The following is a 19,672-nucleotide window of genomic DNA, read 5'->3' on the forward strand; positions in this document are numbered from 1 at the left end:
TGTGGGTCTGTGCAGTGGGCATGCTTTGGTGATGGGTGTCCATGCTTAGTTATGTCATGCAGGTCTTGGGGTTGGGATGGGTGGTTGGTGTCATGGGTAGATAGGTGAGGATTTGGGGTGATAGGGGAGGGTGTGATGGTGGGGTGTGTGATATCATGCAGGTAGGGTGGGGGGTATGATGGTTAAGATTAGACTTACCAGTGTCCGTTCCTCCAACGACTCCTCCGAGGCCCTCAGGATGTAAAATGGACAAGACTTGCTCCTCCCATGTTGTTAGTTGTGGGGGAGGAGTTGGGGGTCCGCCGCCAGTCCGCTGTACTGCGATGTGGTGCCTGGATACCGTGGAACGCACCTTCCCCCATAGGTCGTTCCACCTCTTCCTGATGTCCTCCCTATTTCTTGGGTGCTGTCCCACAGCGTTGACCCTGTCCACTATTCTTTGCCATAGCTCCATCTTCCTGGCTATGGATGTGTGCTGTACCTGTGAGCCAAATAGCTGTGGCTCTACCCGGATGATTTCCTCCACCATGACTCTGAGCTCCTCCTCGGAGAAGCGGGGGTGTCTTTGGCGTGACATGGGGTGGTGTAGGTGATGTGTGGGGTGGTGTATGTGTTGATGAGTGTGGTGAGTGTAGTGGTATGTGGTGTTTTGTGCTTGGATGTTGCGTGGATGATGGTGTTGTGTGCCTCTGTGTGATGGGGTTGTCTGTTCTGTGCTGTCTCTCTGGCCTTCTCTCTGAATTTTTGGTAGTAGGGGTTTGTGGGTGATGTGGGTGTGTGTTTTATATAGTATTGGGTGTGTGGGAGTGGTGTGTGTATGTGTGTCAGGTGTGTGTATTTCAAATTGTCCAATGTGGCGGTGTTTTGGAGATGTGTGTGTATTTTGAGCGCGGCGGTGTGTACCGCCAATGGAATACCGCGGTTGAAAGACCGCCGCGTGGATTTGTGTGTCGTAATGGCATGGGCGTGTTTCTGTTGGCGTGGAGGTGGAGGATGTGTTTCCGCCAGTTTCTCGCTGACCTTTGGTGTGGCGGTATTGTGTGGGTGCCTGAATTTCGGCGGATTCCGTGATGTGTGTCATAATAGCTGTGGCGGTCTACCGCGGCCGCAGCAGTGTATTGGCGGTCTTCTGCACGGCGGTAAGCGCCTTATACCGCCAATGTTGTAATGACCCCCTTTGTGTCAATGGGAAACGGCTATGCAGATCAAGTCGCAAGGTTTTGCGCATTGAACTGTATATCGTTCAAGGATCAGTGGGAATTGTTACCGCAAACTGAAAATGAAACATGCTTGAACTTTGCGTTAAGGGTGGTTGATACACTAGATGAGCTAAAATAACTACAGGGTCGTGCTAGCAGAGAGGAGAAACGCTCCTGGCAGGGAATGCAATGTGTACAGAGAGCTGACGACTTATGGGTCGCAGAAGTGGGGAAACTAGTTTTGCCCGACAGTCTTTTGTCACAATTCGCAAGGCTCTCTCATGGACAGGCACATCTTGGGAGAGATGCAATGATCAGGTCATTCAAAATTGACTGGTTTAACCCGAAATTCAGACAAGCCGCAGAGGTTACCTGTCACAGGTGCATCATCTGTCAACAGATGAATGCCGGAAAAGGGACTGTGGTAACTTTGAGCCACATAGGGAGAGCTGGCGGTCCATTTTGCAAGATGCAAATGGATTTCATTGAGATGCCTGTTTGTGGAGGATTGAGGTACGTGTTGGTGATTGTGTGTGTTTTCAGCCATTGGATTGAAGCTTACCCCACACGTAGAAATGACAGTCTCACAGTTGCAAAGCTGTTGCTAAGAGAACTAATACCCAGGTTCGGTTTTCCGGTCTCTTTAGAATCAGATAGGGGCAGACACTTCGACAATGAGGTGATTAAGCTCTTGTGTGCCGCATTGGACATTGAACAAAAGCTGCATTGTAGTTACCGCCCTGAAGCCTCAGGATTAGTAGAACAGATGAATGGTACTTTGAGGTTGAGAATAGCAGAAATGTGTGCAGCCACCAATATGAAATGGCCAGATGCATTATCTTTAGTGCTGATGTCAATGAGAAACACACCTGATAAGAAGACAGGACTATCACCCCATGAGATTCTCATGGGCAGAGCTATGAGACTGCCCGCAGTACCCGCAAATGTTCTTGTGAATATCATGGATGATATGGTGTTGGACTACTGCAAAGGTTTGGCTGATGTGGTTCGTCCTTTTTCCCACCAGGTGGAAACCAACACATTGCCACCGATTAGTGATCCAGGTCACACCCTGCAAACCGGTGACTGGGTGGTTGTCAAGAAGCACGTGAGAAAGTCGTGTTTGGAGCCGCACTGGAAGGGGCAATATCAAGTAATACTGACAACAACCACTGCTGTGAAATGTGCAGGCGTTCCAAACTGGATACATGCCAGTCACACAAAGAAGGTAACATGTCCAACTGATGAGGAACTTGAAGTTTCTAACTCAGCAGTTCCAGAGAAGGAAGTCTCAGGGTCAGAAAACAGCCAAGGGGGAACTGAGACTGCAGGAGAGCCCACTGAGAACAGCCTAGTCCCTCAAACAGTAAACAAGTTCGAGAGAGGAGACAGTGAGCCTATCTCAGCAGAGTCAGCAGGAGAACTAAATCAAGGAGAGGTTCTCCCAGAAGTAGACGGATACGGGTTAGAGCTTGAACCTGTTACACACCCAGAAGAAGAAGAAGGGGAAATAGTGGAGAGAGATCAAAGCACACCTGCATCCCCTTGCAGGTCCGTCAAGAGAAAACACCATAGCACAAGATGAGGGTGCTGTTCAGCATCCTGAAAAGACAGGCAGGAAGAAGACGCATAAAGGTAATAACTGGCCGAAGAAGCAGGCTGCGAAAGAAAAGGTCGTACCAGGTGAAACAATAACAGAAGAAACTGATACATCCCGGGTAGAGGATCTAAATGAAGGAGAACTGCAAAGTGAACACAGGTTGAAAAGAAAAAGAACTGCAAATAGAAGGTATGCAGGTCCTGAATGGGCATATGCAATGACATCTGAATGGCAACAAGAATTCTTAGCTTTCTGTTTTGATCGAGAAGTATGAGGCCAATACTACGGTACCTGAAATCAATCAGAGAAAGAGACTGTAATTGAAAAAGAAAATTGAAAGCTGAAAAGCTGAGAAAGAGACTTATAAACTACCGGATGTGACACTGATAACCTGAATTGACTTTGAAAACCCGATTTTGACAAGCTGCTAACCTGATTTGACAAAAGGGTCCTGGAGTGAGTGAAACGCTGTAAATACACGCACAGAGAAAGAGACTTTGCATCAAGAAAAAAAAAAAAGAGTTTTATATCGTCCTCAAGTTGATTGTTTGCTTTGAGTTATTTTGCTATCTGATTCTTTACAGACCATGGCTTATAATAGAGGTAGTAACAAAAAGGGTAAAGTGTGCGGTTGGTTAAGCCTTATATTAGGTATTGGTTGTGCAATAATAATTGTAGGTGTGATTGTGGGAATGCCGTGGTTGGATAAGAAAGCGACTAACAATGCTTCAAAACCGGAAACTAAAACACTAACACCATGGGAAAAGTTTGAGCAAGATACAAAACACTTGCATGAGGGAACTGACTCAAAAGGGGAACTCTCCACTAATGTCTTCTATCGCTTGCTGAATGAGTATGTTGAAACTATGGATGCGAAAAATTGTTATGTGTGCACGAAAATTCCTTCATCAGTGCAAGAAGGGGTCACCTACCATAGTCTTCCACTAACCTATGGGATAAGTTGTAGCTTGCTATTAACAAGATTCTATAATCAAGAGCATGTGCAATATTTCTATTCAAATTTGGAGGTGGTGTTTTATTTGTGCCAGTGATTGAGTTTCTGAACAAATTAGCTAAGGAGCATAGTATAAAAATAGTTAGAGGATTCTTTGAACCAACACTTACATTTGGGACAGCTTATGCACACCGCAACAATCTGACTTGCTTACTAACACCTGTAGAAAAAAGCTTCTTAGATCACACTGATGATAGACGCAAAGCATTAAAAGAGAGATTAGAAAAAGGGCTGGAGAAACGCACATATGCAAATGATTATGCTTACACTGCAATAAAGACGCAAGGCAAATTAGCTATAGATGCATTACATGTAGGAAGGCTTTGTATATATGGGCCAAAATCTGAACATGACACTTTATTTGTGGGAACGAGTGAATGCAGGCATGTGTTTTTGTTTCAGAGTAAATGGACATTCATGTTAAATAGACAGGATCCAGCGATCCCTGGGATCTATTATATCTGTGGACTTAATGCTTATTACCGTCTATCTAAGGGATAGTATGGGACATGTTATTTGGGGATAGTTTTCCCAAAGATTTACCAGATTGATGACTTAAAGCAAATACCTAAAATGTCTGAATTACAACATGCTAGACAAAAACGAGAGACAGCAGCTGCTGTTGTTGGTGACATATTTGGAGCCATAATTCCTTCAGTAGGGGTTATTCTAAACTCCATAAAGATTCTAATGTTGTCTACTATTGTGGATAACATGCTGACAAATTTTACAGGGGCTATACTCCTGATGGATACTGAACTTGCTGCGGAAAGAGCTATGACTCTTCAAAATCAGCTTGCTTTAGACATTCTTTTAGCAAAGAGCGCCGGAGTCTGCAAGATGCTCAACGAGCATCATTCTTGCTCATACAGTATATACCAGATAATAGTAAAAAGATTAGAGGTATGCTTACTAACCTAACTAGAGATAGCACAAATTTGAAGGAACCAGGAGTGTGGGAGGAAGTGGGAAAAGGAATTGCCAGAGTAGGGAGCTGGTTTAGCAACATTTGGAATGGGGTTCTTGCAAAAATACTAGGGGGTCTATTAATTGTCCTGGCCTGCTTATTAGGTTTATGGGGAGCATGCAAAATTAATGACAAAATTAAAAGAAATTGGACAAAGAGAAATAAAAAGAATGAAGAAAGTGAAAGGGAGAAAATGTTTAACGAAATTTGGGAAAGTTCACACAAAGGACAAGATGTTGAAATGCGCATTATGCACAAGGTGAAAAATTAAAAATGAAAGGTTAAAAAGGGAAAGGTTTGTGTGATGACGAACGTCATCAGAGGAGGGACTGAGAGAGCGTAGCTTATATAATCTATATTAACATGAAATGTTTATGAATTAATGTGTGATAATGCCACATAGAAACTGTAATAGTGAATTTTGCTTAAACGCGCACTTGAAATGTGACCACGGGGAGTGGCCGCCAATGTATACGTGGTCTAATAATAATGAATAAAATGTTTATAAATGTTATACTGAATACGTTTTATACTAATTATTAATGATTACGCTAATGAATTTGTGCTGAAATCCTTGTAGGTCTTAAGTTAGCATGAGCCAAAGTTTAGCTGCTTGACTCTCATATTAAATGTATTTTTCCTATCTTGCAGTGTGCTGACTCGCAAAAGGACATGACCTCTTGTTTTCTTCAAACTAGAAGCTGAAATGTAACCATGCTAGATCCGTTCTCATGAATTCGTCATTGCTTGTAGGGTGATATTAACAAAATGCAACAGTGTAGATTTATGTAATGTACAAGGTCGTTCAAACCGGTGAAGACAATGGAGCTACAAAGAATTACAGAAGGATAAAATCATACCGGACGTGCTACCTCTGAAGACGTAAATCATGTGGACCAATGAAGTGTCTGTAAAATAATATGGTTTGAAAGATTAATGACCTAATGTGTTTTCTAATAGGTTAAATATAGTGGGGTATAACCAACGACCAATGACATTTTAGGGGAATGTACAACGAAAAAGGGATAAAAACCCATGACACTGGGAGCCATTTAGAATTAGGTAGGGAATGCCATTGATTTTATCCAGAAACTTTGTCACTCTGTTAGGTGACTTATTGGTGTGCTTAAAACCATCCTCGTCCTTAGATTTGCCCATTTTTACACCTTACCTCCTTATGAGGGAAGTGCCCACTTTTGCCCCGGAGCTGAGTTCTGACTGATGGCGGTTTGACTGATGTCCTGAAGACGAAGACTGAACCTGTGCGCTGACCTAAACTTTGGAGGGTAATTATGACAATACAATTGTGATTTCTCTGTTTGCTTTTCCTTTCTAGGTACCAACTGCTTATTTTGACAGAGACCATAGTTAGATGTGTTCCAAATTGGTGTTCTAAATCGTTTTGCATGAAGACCAACATGCTAATGCTAATCAGTGGTTAGGACAGGTATTCACTAAACTGACGCAAATAGACAAACGACCAAAACTATGCTTTGTTGAACTGGCACGTTATTGACACTCTGCTAATTGATCTATGTTCACGCTGTGTTATGTTTTAATGTTTGTGATTCTCGCCTTAATGAAATCTTATCAAAGTTGCCATATCGTGACTATGCTATTATGTTTCTTGGTTTTGAGATTAACGCATCTGCTTTTAGAATTGTAATCAATAGGGAATAAAACTTCATAAAATTCTACTAAACTGGTGTGGTATTGATTAGCTATCTCGTCCTAAGGTGTGTAAAACATATTTCTGAAGGGTAAGTTTGTTTTCAGAAAAAGACAATATACTTGAAATGCAGAGAGTTGCATACGAGCACAAATGTGTGTTGTCCATACCCAGGAAGGGAAGACGAGTAATGTTAACCCCTACCTACCTAAACAGGGTGAGTGCCACTGTGACTTGGCATGCCAGTAGAGAATAGGGTCAAGACTGATTTGCATCTGGCTGGTCCAAACTGGAATGGCATGGGTAGCAAAAAACCGATGGATTTAGGTCCATATCTCTGTACTGGGGGGGAATGTTTGACATTGTTCAGCATTCCTTCCATCACTTTTTTTGATAGATCAACACCCACATCAATGGGTCTGATTTAGATATGCGGACAGGTTAACCCATCAGCCGAACCCTAGATCCCATAGGACATAATGGGACTTAGGTTTCGGTGGACGAGATATCCGTCACCATTGTGATGCAGTAAGTCCTCCGCACATATCTAAATCAGGCCCTAAATGAAACTCTTTGGAAAAGTCTAACCCTTCATTACAGCTGATGACTTTAAGACTATAGTCCAAACTCTAGTTCTTTCTAAACCTGAATATAGAAATTGCTCCTTAACCGGCATTCCCCAAACTTACCTTGCCCCTCTAAGAGGACCACTGAACTCTGTGGTGTGCCTAGTATCAAGTGCTGACAGACAGGTTCACATTACTTTCATACTGACAGCCCTCAATTGGCTCAGATCAAAGCCACAAATCTTTCAAAACAGCCTGCATCATCCACAATGCCTTACAGTACGGAATCCCAACCTACCTGGCCCACAAACACACTGCTTCTGGTGGATTCTTAATGCTTGGAAGTACTGACTTATGTCTGAAACCCCTGTGTTCAGAAAATTCCACACAATGAGTCAATCACTCTGAAGCAGCATTCCTAAGATCTGGAACTCCTTCTCATCGAACAAAACAACCAACCCTTCTCATTTCTCATTCAGGAAAGAGCTCCAACACTTCCTCACTAATCAGTTCCTCCAACCTTGAACTGCTAAATCTTGACCATCCTTCATGGCTGAGTCATAACACTGAGGCATGTTGGGACGTTCTGCATTTCCACCATGCTCCAATCAGCTCTGTCTTATCAATCTTCCTATTATGCATGAACCTTGTTTAACTCAATCAATCAATCAATCAATCAATTCATTATTTATTCTATAATTATAAAATAGATCATAAAAGACAATGCATACCAAAAAACAACATGATAATACAGGCTAAATAGTGCAAGTGTATGAGCAAAATAAAAAGATGGTTAAAAAAAGCACAGCATCAAATAAACACAGTCGCATATATTATAATTAGCAGTAAAATCAGCCCTAGTAATACAAATAAAATTAAAACAACAAAGCCCTCCTCAAGGTTAAAACACTTCTTAAAAAACAGCCAACTGCGAGGCAAGTTTAAGAATCATTAATTTGCTGAAGAAAAAGCACAGTAGCCCTACACTTGGTTATCTTAAATTTAAGCAGTAGTGATAGCAAGAAGCGCCTTAAATGAAAACCATAGAATTTGCAGAATAAGACAAAGTGCAATAAAGACTGGGGTGATTGCACATCACACTGACAGAGGCAGAAGTCAATCATTGAAAATTGCCCGTGTGGAAACATAACATCCACTGGATGCAGCCAAGTCTAAATTGTGTCAATAGTAATCTTTCATAGACATTCTGCACAAATATGGCATGACCCCAGTATAAACAGAACTCTCATACAGTAGGCTTCATTAGCTCTGCAGCCTCCCTTGCAGCCTGCCTTTGTTTAATAGTTGAATAAAACAATCTTGAACCCAAGCTTTTTGGTGATAGTATCTGGCTTGTCAAACAACTGAGCACAATCCAGGGCTGAGGTAGTGTCCCTAATGTTTTTTAACCATGGGCTATTTAACCCAAGATCACTAGAAAGACAATCTCTGATGAATGCACGGTTAAGGCCTGCTTCAGTATTAGCCCAAATTGAACACCAGAGTGCCTAGGGAACAACATTCACCATATCTTGGACATAGTCTAGTTCTAATTTCAGGTGGGAAGAGTAATGAGGTATAGCGGGAGGGACCCCCAACAATCGAAGACAAAATCTATTCTCTTCCACCTGGATAGTACCAACTTCTCTGTAGCCTCATACCAAGGCAGACAACCGGTACGCATTTCCTTTTATAAATTGTGAGGATAGGTGCAACAGGTTTTTTCCCCAATACTGGCAGCAAGTAAAAAGGTAGCTCCCAAAGTCATCTAAAAGCAGAACACCCTGCTTTTAACACAAGTGGGGCAGTTACAGGCATCATCACAGTCCAAGCCAAGATATTGAAAGGAACTCACCCTGCCCAGCTTGCACACCCCTGTGTTTAGAGTACTGAATTTGGTGTTTTTGGGTCACATACCATTATGAAAGTATTAGTAAAATTTGTCTCTAGCTCAAACCCCCTCATAAAATCCACAAAACTGATAACCAACTTCTTAAGCCCGTTTGCCATTATGGCCAGCAAAACTGCATCATCCGCATAAAGGAGGGTGGGGATGGCTCTTTTATCAAAACGTGGCACATCTGCTCTAGCTGACAACAAGGTTTTTTCCAGGTCCTTAATGTAGAGTAGAAATAAGATAGGAGACAGGACACGCCTTTGATGAACACCACGATTAATTTTAAGAGAAGAAGTACGCTCCCCACTGGCCCCATATCTAACAGAGTCCCTAAGGTCATGTAGGGTACTTCAGAAAGAAACCAAGACTGGGTCCAAGCCCATATTCAAAAGAGTATCCCCAAGCTTTGATCTATTGACACAATCAAATGCACTAGATAAGTCCATAAATGAAAGATGAATAGCAGTGCTCTTCATATATTTATATTTGGCTGCTTGATATAAATGTAGATTAAGACACTGTTTGATTGTGCCTAATCCCTTCTGGAAACCATATTGCACCTTAGTGAGAATATTATTATCATGCAACCAGGAAATCAGTCACTCCAGAATTACTCTACCTATTTTTTGCTGGTGGAGTCAAGGCGAGATATAGGGTAATAACACCTTGGTTCATGAGCATTTCCCTTTTTAAAAACAGGGACAATTATAGACGTGTACCAAGAGTCCGGTGGCCCCACCCGACAGACAGAATTGAGAACACTGGCAAAGACTGGGGACCAGAACCTAGGGTCTTCTTTAAATAAATGAAGGGGGAATTCATCTGGGCCAGGGGCCCTTTTGGAGTGGCTATCGACAATTGCTTTAAGTATTTCCTCATTAGAGTAGGAAAAACTTGTGTAGAGGTAAGTCAACCTAAACCTCTTCTTGACTCTCAATATTTGAGCCATAGATGCTGCAAAACTGCTTGACCCAGGCATCAGGGGTTATATGAACAATAACTTTATCAAGAAGTTGTCCATCGACTATAACAGTCCAGACCGCCTTCCAAAACACCCTTGAAACACCCTTGGGTATTTATTTTGGCATCCCACTGCTCACCGTTTAACCTTTTAACTGTTTAAATATTGTATAGTGGTTTGATACCCAGCGGGGTCTGGTTTCCACTATACAAAAATATAAACAAATAAATAAACAGAACACAAGAGAAATGTTTTAAAATAATGTCAGGCCCATTCTGGGCGGCATGGGATAAGTAGATACTACCAAGCCTTAATGGGGCCTAGGTCAATTTGACTTGGATGTCCTGCAGTTCTTCCTACTATGGCTCTGCAATCTGGGCCAAGTACAACACCTTCAGCACTTTGCACTTAGTGATGGGGGTGGCAAGGGGCCGCAGGCTTCTCAGAGATGTAATGTGGGGGTGATTGAGTTCAGATTGCAACAATCACACAGCAGAGCAAATAATGAATGTCCAGCCCAGTGCTTGACATTCAGAAAGAACAACACTTTTATGTACAATATAATGAAATACCCCATACAGATATATTCACAACACAATTTAGGGCCTTATTCCAAGTGTGGCCATTTGAGGACGTCACACTAGCAGTGATGGTCAGATGCCACACTCTAGGCAGACCGACCGCCACATTACAACACTGGTCGACAGACCCACCTAAATACCACTGTCTCTGCCAGGAACATGGTTCCCCACGTGGTGACAGCAGCCTGCGTTGTAATCAGCCAGGGCAGCTCTGAACTCAGCACCGGATGGCTGATGACAACTCACCTTTATCCCAGCCTTTTTCATGGCGGAGACCCCCCTATGGAAAGGTTGGTGAAAAGCCAGTGCCAAGGGCCACTGCGGGTGGGGTCCATGTACTACAGATGCTCATGGCATGGGCATTGCAGGGCTCCTCTGCCCAGCACCGTCAGAATGACCACTATCTGCTTTGCAGACAGTACGCATTCTGATGTTGCTGGAGTGTTACGATATTGGTCGCAGCTTCCTTAAGGGAGCCAAGACCAATATTGTAGCACTGTTTCCACCGGGCAGCCTGGTGGGAACTGCGTATTACAATGTTCTTGCCGGTCAGCTTAGCAGGAACATTTTAATGTGCTCGGGGGGACATCACCCCCATGGCGGTCACGCCCTCCCTGCAAGGTTGGTGGTCCCGCAGTAGGACCGCCAAACTCATAATGAGGCCTTTAGGCCCAGATTTATATATTTTGACGCAAAACTGCATCTGCGCAGTATTGTGTCAAAAAGTATAGCACCGGCTTGCGCAATTCCAGGATGCCTGCCGGGTGGCACATTTATGGAATGGCGCAATATAGCGCAAAGGATGGGCTAACTTCATGGAAAATTACCTTAGCCGGGTGGGGGTATGGGAGAATGGTGTTTTGCACTATTAAATGACGTTAGGCTTGTTAGAGTAAAAAAAGATGACTCTAACCAGCCTAGTGTCATTTCTTGGCGCAAAACCATCCATACCACATTACTCCTGTCTTATAAAAGACAGGAGTCATGTCCACCACCCAAATGGGTGGGTATTGGGTATTGTTAAGAAGGGCTTCACCTCTATCTGCTATACCCTCTGGTATCGCCTTCTGGTTCTAGTTGGTTTCTTCTCCCTACTTGGTATGGCGTTAGCTAGGGATGTGCTAAATTTGCTTAGTAGGCTTTTAAGAAATTAAGCCAAGTTTCAGCAAAATAACACAAAATTGCCTGTAATTAAGTAAAATGAAAAATCGTCATTTAGTGCTTTACTTTAATACTAAGGGGCATATTTATACTCTGTTTGCGCCGAATGTGCGTCAAAATTTTTGAGGCACAATCGGCGCAAACCCTGCCCCATATTTATACTTTGATGTCCGACCCCGCGGGCGTCAAAATTCCACCATATGCGTCATTTTTTGGAAGGGGAACCAGCCTTGCGTTAATTATATGCAAGGTAGGCGTTCCCTTCCAAAAAATGACTTTAAGGCCTGTGCCCCTTATTTATACTCTGACGTCATTTTGACGCACAGGAGGGGGCAGGCCTTAAAAAACGGTGCACAGCCTGATGGGCGCTGTTTTTTAACGCCTGGGTCAGGGCAGGCGTTAAGGGACCTGTGGGCTCGGAAGGAGCCCAGAGGTGCCCTCCCCAGCCCCCAGGGACACCCCCTGCCACCCTGGCCCACCCCAGGAGGACACCCAAGGATGGAGGGACCCATCCCAGGGAAGGAAAGGTAAGTTCGGGTAAGTATTTTTTTCCGAATTGTTTTGTGGCATAGGGGGGCCTGATTTGGGCCCCCCTATATGCTACTATGCCCAATGACCATGCCCAGGGGACATAAGTCCCCTGGGCATGGCCATTGGGCAAGGGTGCATGACTCCTGTCTTTGCTAAGACAGGAGTCATGTCACTGGAGGTTGGGCGTAAAAAAAGATGGCGCAATTCCGGTTTGAGGCCTGAATTTTACCTCAGACCTGACTTGCACCGTTTTTTTACGCACAACCCCCATTTTCCCATACGCCGGCGCTGCCTGGTGTGAGTCATTTTTTTTTACGCACACCAGTCCGCAGCGCCGGCTAACGTCATTCCATTAATAAGGCGCCCGCATGGCGCGTTGGAATGGCGTTAGCCGGCGGTAAAATTTTTGACGCACAACTGCGTTGCCGCAGTTGTGCATCAAAAAGTATAAATATGGGCCTAAATGCTTACTTGCATCAAATTTTGACACGAGGATGCATTTTGCTCTAAAAAGAAGTACAAAATACAAAAGCACAGCAAACAACATCTGTTCATATTCTGTTGTTCATCTGTGTTTGTGTTAAATTGTTAACGCAAAAGGGGAATTCACGGTAATTTTTTGCAGTCAAGGGCTCGGAATTACACCACAAGGTGTAATTGCGTAATTTCAGCAATTTAACATAACATGCATAATGTGCAATTCCTGAAATTAGAGAAGTTCTGCTGAGGTAATAAAAATATAACTTTTGCCCAAGCCTAGACTATTAACATGATTGTGGCTCAGTTGCAAATCTTCACTCCAATGTGCTTATGCTCAGTTTTCTCATGAGTCAGGTTTTACAATTTCTTACCACACACAGTTGATCAGTCCTTTGGACACTTACCCAGATTTCTTCTCAGTTTTTCTGGCCTTCTCTCTCTTGTTGGTGTTGACGTGTTACCAACAACTCCATCTGAAAGCTCTGTGCTGGCTGTTGTGACACCCTCCCAGCAGACACAGATCCGGCAGCCCTACTTCAGCAAAGTCCCTCGTGATCTTCTGAGGTTATCAGGCAGACTAGAGCAACATTCCCAGGTGAAGGTTGAATCCCAGTGCAAACAGTTGAGTCCTGCATGGACTGATTGTCTATGGTCAGTATGGACTTGACCTGGCTAATTCTCTGGGCTTGGTTAGGCCATAAACAGGCCAGTTCTATTTTGGTGGAATAGAACAACCATGCACAGACCTCTTTTCTGATGGCAAAACAGCCATACTCGGCTGATCTTCTGAGGGTGATACACCCACACACTGGCATATCTTCTGATGGTGAGGCAGCCACATGCAGATCAATCTTCTGTTATTGACACAGCAATACTCAGGCTGGATTTTGCTACCGATCACAGCCCCTACAGGGATCACATTCTGAGTCTTTGTGGTACCATCCTGGAACCATTATGGAGAGACAGAAGGTCCAAAGAAACCAGATTCACAGATCACTCTCCTCAATCTGCAACTTCCTTCACTCTTTTGGCAGACAAACAGGCTTCCAAGCAGGTAGGCATGCTTCTAAGAGCTTTAGGTCAGGCATACAGCTCTTCCAGCAAGAGGTCACACTCAGGTGAAGTCCCCTCACCTCTCGAAAGCTAACTGTCAGACAGACACCAGCTCTGGTTGCACAGCAGTGCTCTGAGTACTCAGCAGACTACCTCCTTCCTTGGCCATAGAGGACTTTAGACTGGAACATTAAGTGGGGCCCCACTTGTATATAGACATCTCAGACAGGAGATGTGTGGCAACTGTCTGAATCCTCAGAATAGGTTTGGGCTGGTTCTTTTTTTATTTGTCCTTTCAAGGCTGGACTGCAAACACAGTGCTTGTGCAGAGAGTTGCCTCTCACAGCATGGTAGCCTCCAGCACGGAGCACCCACAACTTAGGCACAAAAAGTTGCAAGCTTTTGGTACTTAGCTGCCATCAGCCAAAGTGACTGTGATCATGGACAGACACAAGTCCAACCTCATTTAAAGAGTCCTCTTCACTTTGAACAATAGAGTCTGCAGATCATCCCTTCACATCTACAATCCCCAAGTGGCAGTGTTTAGGAAGACTAGTCAGCAGCTGCTTCCAATCAAAAGGCCTGCATGAATTTCTAAAGGATTCTTTTCTGCATTCCCCTCACTTCAGTGTCTAGGTCTCCTCCATCTAGCTACAGGAATGACAGCAATACACTCCCACTGTCTGGGAACACAATCTCATCTTTATCTTTTGCAAAAGTCGAGGCCTAATGTATCCAAAATGGATCCCACGCGCCTCTATTACACTTGCTCGGTGAAACACACCTTGCATGTACCACATAGGATATACACAGGTACACACACAGGAATAGCATACCTTTGAAATGTTGGTACTAGGAGCCAGGTAAGAGCATAGAAGTGTAATTTTATGTGAGTGGGTCAGTAGAAATCCACTTTAGTGACACCAATAAAAAGATCCAGTCACAACTATGGATTCACAAAATGTGGTATGTTGTCACCCCCACTGAATGTGCTCAGCCATAACAGGGAGAGTAGTCCACTGCTGATCAATTAAGTCGTGCTTGATGTGCCCTTTCAGATCATAGGAAAGGTACTGGACTTTACTAATGTTAAAGCACAGACCAAGGCATGCAGAATAGTTTAACGCCAGGGCTAAAATAAAAAACCTGGGGTCCTGATACACACAGATTAGGGAACATAACTGTTCTAACAACTGGTGACTAAATAGAGTGAGGGAATTGTGAGTTTATTGGGACAAGAACACTGATGATTAACGGTGGAGCTCACACTCTGGCAATTCTAATTGACCCCCTAAGGATCCCCCATGTTCTCCAACTCCTACCTTGTCAGTGATCCCTAATAGGCCGCATCAGTGTGTGGTCCCACCCTCTTTTCTCCCATTAAGCACACTGTACAACAGGCCATGCTGTGATACCTCTTCTTGGCAGTCTCTGACCTTTGCTGTGTTCTCAACGCTCCATTTGGCTTATGCCATTCTGTGTCCGACATTCACTGCTTAACCTCTCTGATCTTATTCCCAGATTGATGATGCTGTCATGGGAGCCAGAAAAATATACACATATTTATGCCTCCTAAGTGCATCCCTGTGAGAACACAGTCGGTCTTATCTACCTATACTCTTGAAACCTGCAAAGATTAGTTACCTCCACATTACCAAGAAGTTGATATCAGCATCAGCATGAGGGGAATTTACTCTCTACTTGAAGCAACCCGTCATACACACACACCATTAAACCTGTGGTTCCAACAGAAAAGGAGGGGAACAAAAATAGAGGAAATCCATATTGTCCTGCAAATCACCATCATACTTGCAGGCTGATAAGAGGCACAAATGAAATGAGAGAACCAGCAGAGAAAGTTAGTGGGTAATGGAGCATGGGTTGTAAACAATCTGAATCCATGATCCATCTAGTAGTACTGCAGGAACTCAATCGTCGGTTTAATGACCATGGATTAATTTTCCTATGTGGAGTAGTGTAGGTCATAGGCCGAGGGTTTCCATCTCGTAAAGAGGACAGGGTGTTGACTGGCAGGTCATTCTGGGGGCATCATGTTCAGGTGCGACTACCAGGGGTATCAATTTGTAGGAATATTGGAGTTGAGAAAACTGAACAGATGAATACTGGATCACGGACCAAGACATCCTTAGGGTGATTAAAGGCAGAGGTGCAAGGAGCAGACAACCTTTCCAAAAGGGGACCATCAGTGGGGTGGCCACATTAGAAAAATGTGATTTGAAATATCAATACTGCCCAGCAGTATAAAAAAACGCTCAGATGTCCTTCTTGGTGGTAGTGTAGGTTCTTATTACAAGACTATGAAATATCGCATAATGTTACTTATGGTACCCTAAAGCCATTTAGAGTGGATGGAACCACAATGCTTTCAATGAGGGACCACGCCCTGTCTCCACCATGCCTTTGGAAACTTTGATCATAATGCTGGATGAGCATCACTAGATTTTCCTAGCCAGCTCCTGGGTACAGAAATAGCACAATGGCTCCACCTCATATGGAAAACGCTCCCTGCACATCAGGCCATTATTATTTTGTTCTGCAAGAATAAAGTCCCGCTTTGGGAGCTTGGTCTTGCAGAAAAAAATAATTTGCTGAGCAGGCACATGGAACATGACACTGACTAGGCAGTGTTCACTGTCTTTAGTGGAGCCGCCACAGTTGTGGAACGTAATGATGGATGAAGGTGGGGTATAAATACCCTTGCTGAGTACACAATTCAGAGTTTTATATCTCATACAATTTTACAATATATTATTGTTTGCAGAAGCACTGAATGACTGTGTGAATTAGGCAATCTCCATTCATTTATAAAAATAAAAAAACTATTCCCTTTGATGAAGCTCACTCTTCAATTTGACTTTGGAGTTGATATTTCCTGGATCATATGAGAGCAGTGTCATCGCTAATATAAGTAGAGCAAATTAAGAGTCAGAAGAGCCCAAAGATGTGGAAGGTCCACAGCAGGGGTACATTTTGCAAGGTTTTATTCGGGCCCATGTCTCCCCTGCTGCACCACTGCATATAAAATCCCATCCATCCGAATGAAAGTATCCCCTGTCCAGCAGCCACATTATCTTTCACTATGGATTACAGGAAATCCCATCATGGGAGCTCTAGCAATGGGGGGCATATAGCCTGGGCAAAAAATAAATTACTCTGGTATAATTCCCATAATTTCGGGAATCCCGCATAGCACTTGTTATGCAAAATTATAAAAATTGTGCTATTACACCATTTCATGTAATTACGCACCATTTACAATAACAATTTACCACAAACGCACAGGAACGTCAACTGCTGTTGTTCACTTTGCTTATGTTTAAATGCATCCTAGTGCCAAAAATTGATGTAAAGACTCACTTCATTCAAATGATAACGTAAAGTGACGGATTTTCACATACGTGTGGTTAAATTTCATGCAATTATGTGAAAGCAAATTATGCAATTTTCACACACCCCTTTTTGTGATTTCATAGGTGATGTACCATAAGCGGCTGCTGACCAGTGTGCTTTTGGCCCTAAATGCAAATGACACTTTTCTGCTTTCTTGAAAAACACCTCTTGGCACCTTTTTTCCTCTTTTAAAGTGCATCAATTTTGGGAAGTTGGGGAAGAGAAAAGAATCTGTGAAGTTTGTGAGTTGTAAACGATATGTAGGTTATATCTAGGCTACCTTCTTGTCTTTCCGACTTATCCTTAGGTTTCTTCAGACCAGTCAATGCTAAACTGTTAGGGCCTGTGAGTGTTATGGAATAAACTGGTTTATTTAATGCAGCCAGTAAATACTGATATCTCAGGGAGAGTTATTTCTTGGATGCACTAAATAACTCTCCAAGTTTTTATTCTGAGAATGAGCAATGTCTCGTGGAATCAGTATTTATTGCACCAAATACTCATTTTTTTCTGGAGCATGGAATTTATCACTAAATCGGGCCTTAGCCTACTTTTTTTCAGAAATATTACTTTGTCCCTCTGGCATCCTTATTGTGGGATTCATCTTACATCGATGTTAATGTTTCTGTCAAAGTGTTGCCATGGATCTTCTCATCTTTCTTTCATTTTTCAAACATACTTTAAACTCCATTATCCATGGTGCATGGACATGAATCATCATGTACTTCGATTATGTACCACTCAAGAAAAGGGCAACCAATCCCAAACCCTAGTGCAAGTGCTTCAGTCATTCTAGTTCGTTGGAGAAATATACACGGGAAAGTTACAGAAAGTATAAAAAATAGAAACCTCCACCAGGAGCATTGCTCTTTCCCTGATTAAAAACAATTAATCCAGTAGTCGATAGTAGTCTTGGCACAGTCTTGGCACAGTGATAATTCTTCTTTTGCTTTATTTTTCTTTTTTCTTTCATCAGTTTATTGCATCATCTTTTTATTCCATAGAGTATCTCACTGGAACTAAGAGAGAATCTTGACCCTGATGAATGATGAGAAACATGCTATAGGCGTGGCAGAAAAATGTTGACTCCACTTAATTGTGTGACTTTTATGTGAGAATCTATTGACGGGGGAAATAAGACTCGAATATATGTTATAAAACTGAAGCAACTTGGGTATTGTATGGGCTTTCCATATTATATATGTGTTTTTATATTTTGCTCTCTTTAACTTTCACCTCTGCACACAACTCTAGGTTAATGCAACATGGCTTGTACAGGTTTAGTCCACACCAATGAAGTGCTTTTGAATATGATTACAACTTACACACCACATACCAACATACCTCTGTAACCCACATCAAATTTGTTCATCCTTTACCCTGTTTAACATGGAGTACTACGTACACCCCAAACATTGGTGATTTGCAATCAGTGCACTATAGAGTTTTCAACATGCACACCTGGACTCACCTTCACGGCTTACACTATTTCTCTGTTATTAACTCAAACAGGCTCACACCATAACTGTATGTTGTATATCAAATGCCATCAAATGTTACTTGCTGTGCCATGGGTGATGTAATATGGGATGCCAGAAGCAGTGCATGGTGGGGGAGCTAGTTATAGTTAGCTTAGTAAACTATTACTTTTGTGATTTAGTTTCCTTTGTTTTTTTAGCATTAGTTTTTATCTTATTTCAATACCTAATTATAACTTCACTTTAACACTTTCAGTGAATTTCCAGAGCGTTTTTATGTAAGTTACTTTCTTATCACCATATCTAATTATAAAGACACTTTAACCTCCATTGTTTTGTGAATTTCTGTGTTTTTATCATATTCAGCCAACTCCCACTACACACAGCCTTTGGCCTCCGCCCATGTCCGGTGTCCATTTCCCACCTCGAGGAGCCAACCACCCTCTGTGCATGACCCAGCCCTCTGCAAGCAGCCAACCACCACGGTCAACAGACTTTGGAGCGTTGCCTGCAGGGCATAGATGGAGGTCAGACCCTGTACCCAAAACCTTCCCTGTGAGCATCCAATCCCTGCTGTTGATGCCTTTGACCTTGTGCAGTGAGGGTTAGGCCGCAGCGCCTGTACAGAGGCCAGACTATGTGCCCAACCTCACCAGGGGTGCCCAAACAGCACAGTGCATAGCCTTTGTGCTGTACACAAGAGGGATTTGCCCTCCGGGACTGGCCAGGTGTCAGACCCTACTCCCACACCCCGTAGCCAAACCCCTGCTGATTTCAGCTGTGTGCAATGAGGATTGGTGGTGCCCAGCCTCGGCACAGGTGTTCAATCCCTGCTGTGCAAGGGCTTTTGCTCTTTGCAGTATGGTGTGGGCTAATGCCAACCCCCAGTGTGTGGTCAACCCATGTGACAGATGGTCTTTGGCCAAAACTACATAGGTGCACAACCGGTGCTGTACACAGGCTCTGGCCTAGAGCAGCAGGACATTTGCAGTAGCGGTTGGCCAGGACCTGCTTCAAACCACCTGCATTAGCCAACCTCTGTTGTGCACAACCTTTGACTTTATGCAGGGGGGCTGAGCTGTGGGACCTGGCCTCTGGTCCAG

This window comes from Pleurodeles waltl, chromosome 2_2 (genome assembly GCF_031143425.1).
Source record: "Pleurodeles waltl isolate 20211129_DDA chromosome 2_2, aPleWal1.hap1.20221129, whole genome shotgun sequence".
NCBI classification, from domain to species: domain Eukaryota; kingdom Metazoa; phylum Chordata; class Amphibia; order Caudata; family Salamandridae; genus Pleurodeles; species Pleurodeles waltl.